Here is a 14727-nt window from a genome sequence, read left to right on the forward strand (position 1 = left end):
CCGAATACTTTTCCTGGTCCCTGGGTCAGTCTGTAAACAAAGAAGGTTGAACTAACAAGGCAACAGCGATGCGCGTGACCGTCGGAAAGACGGTGATAACTGAATGCATCTCGAGTTAATCGCGTGGGCACCGAATCGATAAGGAAACTGGCCGTCACACCCCAGAAAATACCGACCACTACCGCCATCCAAAACCAGTGAAATAGGCAGCAGAATGTTCACCGCCGAGTAGCAGTCAAGTTCCAACATTGATTTGGCGGCGCTTTAGGAATGAGTGTCAGAAGTGGTGGCGTGGGCGGGGAGGGGGGGGGGGGGGTATGCGTCTTAATTTCGGAGGGGGGTGCCCGGGCCCCCCCCTTGGACACGTGCCTGATATATATATATATATATATATATATATATATATATATATATATATATATATATATATTTATATATATATATATATATATATATATGCGATCTTCTATGCACTCTCATCCATCTCCTATCTACCTCTTCCGCGTGATCCTCTTCCCCTCACTTTCGCTCCTACACTTTCCTTCACTTTGACACTCCTGATACTAATGCATTAAAATAAGCCTGTCGAGCGCATTCACGGCGTTGCCTGCACCTCGATGTAGTGCACATGTGCCAGAATCGGGGCTAAAGCGCTTCCTACGCGTTGGAGGCGCATCGCGTCGTCTATACCACAACGCCCAGCACCATTCAATATGCTCCATTCGCAAACCCATTTGCGCACACTGAGCAAAAAAAAAAAAAGAAATAGAGAGAGAAAAAAAGAAAACCTGATGCGGCGAGCTTGCTTCAATAAACAGGGTGTCCCAGGTAACATGGGCCAAAATTTTAAAAATATGACAATGCCACGTACTTACCTGGACCGAACAAAGGTACGTTGCTTGCCTTCTCTTGGAGATGCTAGGATAATTTTTTTTACATTCCGCATGACTAGATAATTAGTCTTAATTAATAAATTAACTTCCCAATTATTACAATTATAGGAAAAGTGTCAATTTGAAAATTGCAGATCAACATGAAAAACTCCCGATGCAGCTTTCTGTTGCTCGATACGTGCTACATAAAAGTGTTTTTTCTGAATGTGGAACAAGCCCGTGAATATAAGCAAAATTGCCGCGCGTCTGGTCGCTTGAAGCACTTTGCGTATATTCGCGAGCTTCTTTCACGTTCGGAAAAACTATGTAGCATGTATCGAGCAAGAGAAAGCTGCATCGGGAGTTTGTCATGTTGCTCTGCAATTTCCTCAATGACACTTTTATCCTAATTATAATATTTGAGAAGTTGATAATTTATTATGTATTTAGGCGGAATGCAAAAAAAATATTCTGAGTATTTCCAATCAACGGCAAACAATATTACTTTGGTTCGGTCCAGCTACGTACCATATGCGTACATGTTTTTCAATTTTCGCTCAAGCTACGTGGGACACTCTGCATGTGAAGCAAACCTACGGTGAAGCAGTTAATCAAAGGCTATAAATTTGGCCATTTTATTCGTGGGTCTTTGGCGTAAAGCAATCTTGTGGGCGCTCCCGTGCTACGCAAAGTGAAACACACAGTGACTATGTCAAGAGCTAGTTGGTATTAGCACGATAAAACACACGTGCTATTGTGAATTTCTTTATCGTTTAAAGTGACACTAAAGGCAAATACAGAGTCGATGTGGACTGCTCAAATACCGTTACAAAAATTTCGCAACGCTTGTTTCGTGCTAAGAAAATACTTAGTTTGCGAGAAAATTGCATCTGAAGGGTTGGAATGCCTTTTCCGAACTTCAAATCTCCCGGTATATCCAACCGGGGGAGTAGTGACATTGCATACACCATCAGAGCCCTTTGCTGCCGTAGGTGAGTAAAACGGCGCCCGACAGGCGGCGGTACCGAGTCAAGACAGATTTAGGAACCACTGGCCTCCTTGAAGCCCTTGGGTTCAGCGAGAGCAGTGGAAAAGTAAACATGTCCGCAATAGAGATTACTAAGAGGCGATTGGAAGATTGGTGGAAGAAAAGTAGGGAAACGACAAAAAACGGAGACGTACAAAACCAAAGTTCGCAATAGGGAATCAGAAAATTTGGTTGTGGGAGTTCATTGTGTTTTTTTTTCTTTTTTAACCTAGGTAGGACATTAGCAAGAGCTTGGGGGCGCAATCCACCACCCCGGTTTAAAGGGGACGCTCATAACATCATTCCGTCCAGAGCGGCGGATTCGTCGCTGCAGCTGTTTTGGTTACGTGGCGTATACCGTTCGGGCATCCCGCGACATCACATGGAAGTTGAATTCTCCGCCATGTGCAGTTTGTGCGAGTTTCGCTAGCCAACAAAACTAGCGCGGCACTATGCGAGAACTACTGAAACGCGAAAGCGTGGGCGGCGCTGAGGCAAGCGAAAACGAAACCTTTCGACCGCCCGCGTCGTTGTCACGGTTATTTCAATGAGTTTCTTTCTAAAAGTGAAATACAACTAGGCAAGCAGCATTTTATTTCGCCTTATAATGCAATACAAGGTTGATTTGTGCAACGAGTGGTTGAGTACTAGTGACAGAATTTAACTGAGTGCCTTCGTCATCGGGCAAGTACTTGAATGTCGCGGGGGAGTCTCTAATCGTGTCCTGCACTTACCTCAATTTCTCGATTAGTAAGGATCTGTACGCGATAATATTGGCGCCTCAGTGATTCCCGAGCACTAATCTATCACTTTAATTTGACTTAATATTTGCCTTTAGTGTCCCTTTTATTTTTGGAGCATCGGGCTGCGTTGCTGGTGAACCTAGGTTCAATTCCTCTATCAAACACGTTATTCATATTTTTTTATTGTGGATTATTCGGTTGTACAGGAGCACTCAGCCGCAAGCAAAAAGTTCTTTAGGGTCCACAAAGAAAGTTTCGCTGTAAACGCAGTCGACTGCTGAAGTAGTTGATCTTAGGAAAAACAGAGAGCAGAGCAGCAAAATTCGGGCAGCGGCAGCGACTATTTGCCAGATTTCCAAGGATTAGAAATGATAAACTCAAAAGCAGTCTGCAGAGAATAACCTTTCTTGCAACAAAGTGTTGCAGGACAACTGAGATAAATTTTAATATTCATCATTTTATACTAAACTTTTACATTTTACAAACTGCAAATGATTATAACAGTGGCTTACCTCGCCTGGAATGCCTTGTAGAAAGTCAGTGGCGATGTACTGGGTCGGTCAGTCGCAGGTCGAAAGGATGCCGAGCACGCAAAGAAATGAAAGAAGAAGCATACCCTCACTGACTGGACTGCTAAATGTGCTGGCATTTTATACCAGTGCGGCCTATTGTAGCCGTGTGCGGCGCGCCCTGCGCACCTCCTCTCCGGTGGGTTATTTTGTCGTGAATATTCCTGTCGTCGAAAGGGAAGAATGGCACGTTGTCTTGTGTCTTAAGATATTTTTATGCAGTCCCTTCATATACTAGTGTAAGAGGCAAAATGTTTCTTAAATAATTTTTTTTCTCCATATTCGTCATTCGTCTTTCAGCAACCTTTTTTCTCTGTTAGAGATCAAGTCAGGTTTCCCCTAAATCCTCATGCAGATATATTGAAATGTGTCCATCCGATGAGTCTGGTTGATCCGAGGCTTTGTACTCCTTTAGTGCTTAGAAAAAGCATCGTGTTAAAAAAAATTGGATATAGAGGCCGCTGTCGTCAGTGCAGAAGACTCACTTGGCGCGACTCATTAAGCCACTGTGCAAGACCGCATCCGCCGAGATACTGAGCGAACCGGCAGCCAGCAGTCACGCCAAAGCCAAAAGGGTAGAAAGAGCTACGCGAAAGGACAATTAGTTAATACTATTCCTTTTCAGTGTTTATTGGTTGTTTCATTTGCTTGGTGTAACAAACAAATCATCCAGCCCAGGTTTCCCTTATTCTTCCCGCTAACTGACAAGCAGGAATTTACAAAGTAAAATGTAGTACGAAGCCTTCATGACACAATGTGCAATCGCGAACGGACGCGAACAGAGATAGAAACACAGTGTGCTTTTTTTTTCTAAGTCCTCGTCCAGTTGCGCTTGCACTTGGTATCGCGAATCCGAACCACTAGCCTGCCAACGTGCTTAAATCAGGTACAAAGGCACCTTATCGCGTCTAGGAATGGAAAGCACTTCTATGATTTCGATGTCGATTGCTTTGTTCTAAAATGCATCAAATATAACACAGGGTACAAAGTGGGGTTGGACGAGAATTTATTGAGAAAACGCCAATATGAGCCTGAAGTAACATCGATATTCCAGCCTGCTATACTGTACTCAGAGGGAAGGGGAAGAGGAAAAAAGAAAGGTCAAAAGGAAGTGCACGATACTAGCGCCGATACTGCGCGCGTATCGTTCACTTCCTTTTGTCCTTCGTCTGAGATTCGCTGAATATGTTCAGTTACCAACACGCCCAGCTTGCTATGTTAAAACGTTCCGGCTCAACGGCCTTGTTATTAAGTGTACTTGGTACAGGCAACACGTATATACTCCACTATCGAAGATATATCAGATGTGTCACAGTCTGCAGTGTCCGAGCTTATAGTGTTCGATGCAAATATTCCCGCGTAAGGGCAACATCTAGTCCACGCCTGCATAGGAGACGTTCGCATGATTACGTTGGATGCGATACAGCAACCGAAATGTCCTATGCGGACATTTTGGTTAGTGACGATTTATGACGATTTTGTTGTATTGCCCACAGCCCTGTTGTGGATTTCCGCATAGCCTCGGTGACAAAGCAATTGCAATCTCGAAATGAGAACGGTGTGGTGACGAGCACGCCATCATTTAAGGCCATTTAATTCATTGTATTGTTACATTACAAGAGCTGTGGTCGTTGGTAAGTGAAAAGCAACATATAGAAGACGATTTTAACGACCAACGCCTTTTTCAAGAATACTGTAATGCACCTCACGACGAGGGTGCTGCGTCGGGCTGTTTAGCTTTAAGTTCCATTGCGTGTCCGGCGAAATGAAACTTGGTTTCTGAAGTATTCTGCGCGCACCCTACGTACGGCTGCAAAATTCTGGCAGTTAAGAGCGTTGTTAAATGAAGAGCAAAACATAAAAGTCCATTTCGATTAGTGACGCCTTTCTCGAGAATACCATTACAGACTTCGTGATGAGGGTACAGCGCCAAACTGGCCAGCTGTGAACATAATTTTGCGAACATATGAGTTAGTGCCTTGTAAAAATTTGGAACTATAATTATTTTCCGCAAGCAGGTCATATTTGTTTTATAAACAAATAAAAATCCTGTCGCAATGATTTTTGCACGACGCAAAAAAAAAAGAATTTTTCTGCCTTTATTTTTACTTGAATCGACATGGTTCAAGTTCTGTGTAGCGTACCACTGTAATCCTTTAACCAAATGTGAAATTTCGCTGTTTAATAGCTTTCGCAAAAGAATACCATATTTGTGGAAAGTAAAAAAAAAATAATGTTTCTATTAATAATTTTGGGCTTAATGGCAGCCCAACTGTAACTGATACCACATAAGAATTAAAAAAACACGCACACCTGTGGTAACAACCCCGTTGACGTTTCAAAGTGTCATCGCACCTGAAAGATTCTTCAGGCACACTATGCCCAGCTGCCAAATTCCTGCAGTTTTGTTGTTGTTAAAAGAAAAGAGCGTTTACAATGCAGTTTAGATGGAGCCAACGCCTTTCTGCCACTTCCGTCGACGTTTTCCCACGCATGCTGCTGCTGCTGCTGCTACAGCTGTGTTGAGCGACGCTAGGCGGGTGATTGAGAACGTTTATGATTCACCTGGTAGGACCACTGTTCATAAAAAACGGGTGGTCGTAGCGATCGGTCACAATATTGCATTTACGCTGAAACGCATGATGTGGTGCGGTTCGCATGCGCCCTCTGGTTGTCCATATAGGTAACCAGCTACTGGCAACATGCATCAGCGAGTTGAGAAGTCTCGTGTGCTGGCGCCCAGCAAAATGTCGCGCCATGTCAGGATTTTGTTATTACGTTTGCTCTCTTATTAGTTATATTTTATTACTTAGCTCGAGCGGTTCGCATGCGCCGGCATCCGCACTTCGCTTTGGGGACGCGATGTCTGTGGAAAGCAAGCAAACATTCGGCAGTGCGCAGAGGAACACTGTTCGAAGTCGGCAACTATCGCCAACAGCAGATGACATTGGCATATTTTCGTCGATGTAGGTTGAAGCTTCCGCGTCATGGTGAAAACGCGACTCTTGAACTGTCACATTCTGTGGTGCATGTGTGGCGTTGACGTGGTGACCCACCTTTGGAACACTGTGCAGTCGTCTTACCTGTGCCGCTTTTTTTATTTGTTTATTGCTACCGCATAATGTTGCGACAACATGCATCACTATGTGCTCGGTTGTGTATGGCGCGATGACGCACTTTTTGTAGCTGTGCTAGCGAAAGCTTGTGTTGTGGACAAGCGACGCACCACCGCTCCCCGGCTGGACAAACCACCAGCGCGGAAGAAAGGGGAAGAGAACCCATCCCGAATCGAGTTCTTAGAATCCTTCGTCGTCACCCTCAGCGTCTCGGCTGCCGGAGAGGGACTGAGAGTTTGCCCCCTCGAACACATGCAACTCTTACCTGCGTCTTTTGTAGAAAATAAACGTATTCTGTTTTCTGCCACCAACCGATGTGCACTCCTTTCACGGATGGGGCCAGACCCCGCAGTTACACTGCCGATGAGGCAGGAGTTGCGAAGCGGATAAGTTTTCGAAGTTAAGGCCGTGGCTACAGGACGAATGCACGCCGTTGTCGAGCTTTTCTCGGGAAAACCATGGGAATCGTGGATCCAGCGCCTCAATTTTACTCCGTGGCAAGCCGAGTAAAACTTCTCCTCCCGCTTTGTGGAGCCGACACTTTCGAACACTGCGAGCGCGCGCTGATAGCGCCGAAGATGCCGAGAGTAGTCAACTTCAATGATTTAGTGACACTTCTCGGGCACCACTACGACACCAGGACACCCGAGCTTTACAGCCGGTACTTGTTTCAAAGACGCGACCAACGGCCAAACGAGTCGATCAGTAGCTACGCTGCGGCCCTCGGAACCTTGACAGCCGACTGCAAGTTCGGAGCGCTGCCTTCGACTACAATATCGACGACGTCACCTGACACCCGAACGATCGCTTCAGCAGTGAACCCAACTATGCCGTGATGATCCGGGAGAGGTTCGTCCGCGGCGCCTGGGACGAACATCTTCCACAGAGACTGTTCGCTGAGAAAGCCTGACATTTCAACGCGCTGTGGACTTAGCTCTGTCAGCGGAAAGTGCGTCAAGGCATCAGCGAGATATCAAGGGAGTGGCAAACTCGGGGGGAAATTAACAGGACGTCGCAAATCAAGCCAGAAGGCAAGCGTACGCCAGCACGACATTGCTATAGATGCGACGGCTTGCATGACTCTGAAACGAGCCAATTCAAGACAGCCGAGTGCCGTTTCTGCTCCAAGGAAGGTCACATCGAGCATGCCTGCATATCAAAGAAAAAATTACCGACGATTACGTTACTTCCTAATGCGAAATTTGAGCGCAGCAAATAAGCTGTTTCACCTTTTCGATAGATTGAGGCAAAGAGATCGAGCAACACATGTATGCGCTATCACAGAATTTTTTTTTAATTTTTCACACGTATTCCTTTAACAAAGACTCCACTAGGTAAGCTTCTGCTTCGGCGGCACGCACCTCTGGATTCTGGCGGCGACGGCGCTGGGCCTCTGCTCTGGCAGCTCGTTTAGCAGCAGCAGCAGCAGCAGCAGACGGAGGACTTCCATCGGTCGTCTCGCTCATGGCTCAGAAAGAACTGGCAGATAATTTCGCAGTGGCGAACGGCAGCGGCGATTTCGGCTCGGGCGGTGCACATATACAGATCCGCCGCCACCCCCCGCAGGGGCGTCTGCGTGAGCAGGCGTTTGGTGTGTTGCGACACCACGTACCCGAGCACACGAGGGTTGGACCCTCCCGCGCGTAGCCGTGCGCGGCTTAGCCGTGTCTGGGGAAAAGGGGATCCTGGAGGTTGAGCCGATGCTGGGTGTTTGGACCTTTAAGGCCCCCCGGTGGAGGCAACACACCTCTTCGGCCTCGGCTTCACATAGACGGCACCTCCAGGCTGACCCACCTGGAGGAAATCGGCAGTCACCTTTTCCTGTCCTTCTCTTCAATCTTCGTCTTTCTCTCTTACTTTAAATCTTTCCTGTCTTCTCTTCGCTTCTTATTACTTCCAGACTTCCAGGTGGCGAGGGTTAACCTGGTGTAGTTATCCAACCTTGGGTATCGTATATTAGGTTATAGCGGCGATGCATGGCTGGCGTCTGCAGGTATTTTCCCGACCTTGTAGCGTCCCCTTGTTGGGCTCGGTGGTGGGTGGCCACCATCGCCGCCGAATTTTCCAATTTTTATGGCTGAAGCTTTTCCCCTATTACCTGATCGCTCCCTGAAGAGGGGGCGCACCGATGAACCTTTCAGCTTTTTTATGCAACCAAAAGAGTCCTTCCCGAAATACCACGTCGTTCACAGCCAACACGAAACTAAGACGGTCCGAATGATATCACCTTTTCTGGTAGCGAAATCCCTCACTGAAGCAATAGGCCCAGGGTATAAAGTAACAAAGATGGGAAGCGGTGACCTTCTTCTCGAAGTTCGCGACAAGCCACAGTACGACAGACTCTCAAAACTTGTAGCGTTTGGGGACATTCCCGTCTCAGTAGGCCCACACAGGACAATGAATACAGTGCGCGGGGTCATCTCGGAAGATGACCTTCTGGAACTTAGTGAAAGTGAATTACTAGAAGGATGGCAAGAACAGAACGTTGTCAAGGTGCAAAGGATTAAAATAAGACGAGATGACAAAGAAATACCAACTAGGCATATTATCATAACTTTTGGAACCAGCATTCTTCCTGAATCAATCGAGACCGGTTACTGCAAGCTACGTGTGAGGCCATACATTCCAAACCCACGTCGATGTTTTAAGTGTCAACGTTTTGGCCACGGGTCCCAAACCTGCAGAGGGCGTGCTACTTGTGCCAAGTGTAGCTCCATCGAACACTCTTCTGACGTTTGCAGTTCAGCAACCCACTGTGCCAACTGTGAAGGAGACCACCCAGCTTACTCGCGATCCTGCCCTTCATGGAAAAAAGAAAAACAAATAATAGAACTCAAGGTAAAACTAAATCTGACTTTCCCAGAGGCACGCAAGCGTTTCCATTCCAACAATCAGACCAGTCCTTCTTACACCGATGTGGCACGCCGGGGGGCAACGCCACATCGTTCGGCGGCCGCCCAAGTCACTCGGAGAGTGACGGCGGTCACGCCTGCCGCCCCCCTGACTGGAACAGCCAACGCTGTTCCGTCTCCCGCAAATGAGGGCCAGCAGGTCTCCGGGCCTGTTGTACGCAGGGCCACTGCTCGTACAGATCGGCCCACAACTCTCGCGAAAGTGCCTGCTCCGCGGGCAGTATCCACCACCTCAGACGAGGTGATGGATACAAGCACAAATCCGGCGTCTCAGACGCCCAAGGAACGGCGCAGCTCCCTCGAGCGCGCCGGGAAGAAAGAGCGAGCTCGTATCAAGGGGCCTGAAAAGGTCTCGTGAGCTTATATAATCTATATTTCTTAAACACACAGCACAAAACACATACATTATGGATACGCAGATAATACAATGGAACGTCAGGGGTTTACTCCACAACCTGGACGACATTAAGGAACTCTTAAATAAGTATAATCCAAAGATGCTGTGTGTCCAAGAAACACATCTTAATCCTTCACACACGAACTTTCTCCGGCAGTATGCCATATACCGAAAAGACCGCAACGACGCTTTTGCCTCGTCTGGCGGTGTGGCAATAATTGTAGATAAGGGTGTTGCTTGCCGACAACTACAGCTTAAAACACCCCTAGAAGCAGTTGCAGTTCGTGCGATACTGTTTAATAAATTAGTAACGATTTCCTCAGTATACATCCCTCCGAATTGCCATCTTTCAAAAACAGAATTTCAAAGCTTTATTAATGAACTGGTCGAACCTTATATTGTCGTCGGAGATTTCAATGCACACCACACCCTTTGGCGAGGTTGTCGTTGTGATGCCAGGGGACGCCTAGTAGAAAGCCTCCTCTTCACTACAGGTGCATGTTTGCTAAATAATAAAGAGCCTACATTCTATAGCGTGGCAAACAAAACATTTTCATTGATCGATTTGAGCCTTGCATCTGGTACACTGGTTCCGTATCTAGAGTGGAACGTGCTTAAAAACCCATATGGGAGCGACCATTTTCCAATTATCATAAAATCAACAAAACATGATCAATGCTCCCCATGCATCCCCCACTGGATAGTCGAGTCAGCCGACTGGAAACATTATAAAGAACTTACCCGCATGACCTGGGAAGACATCTCTGCACTTTCTATTGATGACGCCGTGGCATATCTGACAGCATTTATAGTTGATGCGGCGTCACTGTGTATCCCCGAATCAAATGGATCATCCACTAGGCGACGTGTTCCCTGGTGGAATGCGGAGTGCAAAGAAGCTCGTAAAAATCAAAATAAGGCTTGGAGTCACCTTCGCGAATCTCCAACTGCCGAGAACCTTATCAATTTCAAGAAAATAAAGTCACTAGGTAGAAGAACGCGCCGCCGGGCCAAACGGGAAAGTTGGCAAAAATACATCAGTAGCATCAGTTCATATACAGACGAACGGAAAGCCTGGAATAGGGTCAACAAAATAAAAGGCCGTGAAACTCACCCTCTACCTTTAGTAAACACACAAGGAGACACTATTGAGGACCAAGCTGATTCGCTAGGGGCACATTTCCAGTACATCTCGAGCTCATCCCATTACTCAGATACATTTCTAAGATATCAGCGACAAGCGGAACGCCAGCCTCTGAACCGGAAAGGAAATAAAAATGAACCTTACAACCGGCCATTTAACATGGTCGAATTGCAGGCAGCATTGGACTGTTGCAATAAATCAGCTCCTGGAGGCGATCGAATAGTTTATGAGATGATAGAACACCTACACGCCGAAACACACAAAACACTACTAGCACTCTTTAATTCCATATTCTCTGCCAGTTACATTCCATCTGCCTGGAAGCAAGCAGTCGTCATTCCTATTCTCAAAGAGGGCAAGGATCCAACTTTGGTCTGCAGCTACAGGCCTATAGCCCTGACAAGCTGCCTATGCAAACTCTTTGAGAAAATGGTAAACAGACGCCTAATTCATTATCTTGAGAGCAACAAAATACTAGACCCCTTGCAGTGTGGTTTTAGGGAGGGTAGATGTACGACAGATCACCTTGTCCGTATGGAGGCGAATATCCGAGATGCCTTCGTGCACAAGCAGTTTCTATTAGCCGTATTTTTAGATATGGAAAAGGCATACGACACAACCTGGCGTTATGGAATTCTTCGTGATCTGGCTTGTATGGGTGTCAGAGGCAATCTCTTGAATCTGATCCAAAGCTACCTCTCTAATCGTACGTTCCGTGTGAGGGTTGGCAAAGTGCTATCTCGTCAATTTAAGCAGGAAACAGGTGTGCCACAAGGAGGTGTACTGAGCTGCACGCTCTTCATCGTACAAATGAATTCCCTCTATAGCGTCATACCACGAACAATGTTTTATTCAGTGTATGTGGATGACGTACAGATTGGATTTAAATCATGCAATATTTCTATCTGTGAGCGACATATACAGCTTGGTCTAAACAAGATATCTAAGTGGGCTGACGAGAATGGTTTCAAGTTAAACCCCCAAAAAAGCACATGCCTTCTATTTTCTAAAAAGAGAGGTATATTACCTGATCCTGCTATCTATCTTAATGGACAACGGCTACCTGTCAGCCACGAACATAAATTTTTAGGAATCATCTTAGACACGAAACTAACATTTGTCCCTCACCTTAGGTATCTGAGAGCGAGATGTCTGAAGACAATGAATTTACTAAAGCTCTTATCCCGCACATCTTGGGGAAGTGACCGGAGGTGCCTTTTGAGCCTCTACAAAAGCCTTATACGGTCCCGCCTCGACTATGGAGCAATAGTATATAACTCTGCTGCGCCTAGTGCTTTAAAGATGCTAGATCCCATTCACCACATGGGTATACGCCTGGCTACAGGCGCTTTTAGGACAAGTCCCGTAGAAAGCCTGTATGTGGAGTGTAATGAATGGTCATTACATCTCCAAAGGACATATTTAACTTTTTCCTATGCTCTCAAGGTCAAATCAGATGTTCAGCATCCATCTCACTCATCTATTCATGAAGTGTCTACAGCCAGATTATTTCGTAACCGCCCAGCTATTACACCTCCGTTGAGCCTTCGTTTGACAACACTGGCAGAAGAAACAGGCGTCTTAGTCCCAGAGAATGTCCTAATGGCACCCACTCGCCTGCTCCCACCATGGGAATGGAAGACCATTGAATGCGACGTCTCTTTTGTAGAAATATCTAAGAGGGCACCAGAAGCACATATACAATTCCATTTTCGTGAACTTCAGGAGAAGTACTCCTGTACAGAATATTATACAGACGCTTCCAAGTCCTCTAAAGGAGTTTCCTATGCAGCTCTGGGACCTTCATTTTCAGTATCTGGAGCACTAAATCCACACACAAGTATATTTACAGCTGAAGCCTACGCTATACTCTCGGCTGTTCAAAACATAAAGCTCACAAAACTTGCTAGGGCTATTGTATTTACAGACTCATTAAGTGTAGTCAGAGCCCTACTTAGACCAAGAAAATATAAAAACTCAGTTTTTAGTGAGCTGTACAGTCTGTTGTGCTCCCTATATATGTGCAATCAAGTGACAGTGATATGCTGGGTACCTGGTCACAAAGGTATAGAAGGCAACGAAGCTGCTGACGAAAGCGCTGGGTCAGTAACTTTTAGCGATGCAGATTCAAATATCCCCATCCCTGCCACAGACCTAAAGCCTTTTCTACGCAGTAAATTGCGGAATCATTGGCAAGGCGAATGGGATAAACAAGCAATGAATAAGCTTCACATAATAAAACCAAAACTGGGGAACTGGATAAATGGGAAAATAGCAAGGTACAAGGAGGTACTTCTTTGCCGATTAAGGATAGGCCACACATACGGCACCCACTCTCATCTCTTGACTGGGGGCGATCCTCCAACCTGTGTTAAGTGCGGCAATAATCTCACTGTCCTCCATGCTCTTATTCAGTGCCCTGAAATAGAAACAGAGAGGAAAAAGTATTTCCCTGCTGCATATCGCGAGAATTTACCCCTTCACCCTGCATTTTTTCTTAGCGATGAACCTCTTTTTAATCTCCAAACAGTCTTAGAGTTTTTAGCCGCAACGGACACCCTGAAAATCATTTGGCCAGGCAACTTTTAAGCACACGACTAACAGCCCTGCATTCAAGGGCTCTCTTTAAGCTCTGGAGTCAGTGTTATGGTTTTATTACATCACCTTTTAACGAAAGCCCATTGCAATAGCCCACATCACATCCTAGTCACCGTCATTATTTTACCACCTATATATTCCACTCCACTTACAGCGTAAGTCTTTTTAGGCCCTTTTACAGCCATATCACATCTACCATGATGAGTTCATTGTGCATGTCATCCACAATACATCGTCAACATTACCACATGTCATGGCGCTCTTTGGTCAAACCTGGCCCTTGCGCCATAAAACACCACACATCATCACACATCATCATCCGCCGCCACCGATCTGGCTCTGATTGCCACCGCACAGGGCGAACGGCAGCGGCAATTTCGGCTCGGGCGGTGCACATATACAGATCCGCCGCCACCGATCTGGCTCTCTGATTGCCACCGCGCAGGGGTTGCATTGGAGGAGGAGCGAAGAAAGGAATTAAGTTCGAGCCGGCGCTTTGACAACCGGAGACTCGCAGGAAGAGGGGGGAGGGGGGCGGCGTGTACACCCAGCGGCAAACGATGGGGGCAGAAGCGCGCGCAGCAAGCGGACAACACGATAAAGGGAGGAGGGAAGAGATAGCAGAGACTGACTGATGCCGCTGACGCCGATAGTGAGTCAACCCCAGCTGCGGAGTTGGTTTCAGGGACAACGCCGCCGATGCCGACACAAACAATATGATACCCTCGCTTCCGCAGCGCTAAGAACCAGGTCTAGCCGTGGGAAGGTGGTCACGTATTCGTCGACGTGCCGGGGCCTACGTGAAATAACCGGCGCGTCGGCAACTGAAGAGCACCCTATCCGCCACACAAGAACAGGGGGGGGACCCTTTCCTCCTCTTTCTGCATGGCGGCGACGGTGTTCTATGCAGTCACGTTATCTTGACTCTCTAGCGGCGTCAGCGGCATCCAGCGGTATCAGTCGGTCGCTGCTAGCGCTGGGGGGATGAAAGGGGGGCGGAGCTGGTTACGAGGCCGACGACAACGCCGACGACGACGCGAAACCCAGGAACGGACGCCAAAGAGCTGCGCTCTAAAAGAAAAACACGGAACCACGCTCCGACAACTAGCAGCTACGGGCACACAGTGCCAACCCAACACCTGTAAGCAAATCCTGATGCAAGCTGCACACAGTGAGTGTACGAAGAAACTGCCCCATGTTCCTCGTAGACTTGAGAGTGGAGGGAAAGCCAGTCCAGTTTGAGGTGGGCAAATGTACAGCATGCTCCCTGGTAAGCAAGGACACGGAATACAGAATGTGGAAGAAAAACACTGCGTGGCTTTCATGCGAGCCGCTCAATCTGCGCACAT

The sequence above is a fragment of the Dermacentor variabilis genome, chromosome 9, assembly GCF_050947875.1.
Source record: "Dermacentor variabilis isolate Ectoservices chromosome 9, ASM5094787v1, whole genome shotgun sequence".
NCBI classification, from domain to species: domain Eukaryota; kingdom Metazoa; phylum Arthropoda; class Arachnida; order Ixodida; family Ixodidae; genus Dermacentor; species Dermacentor variabilis.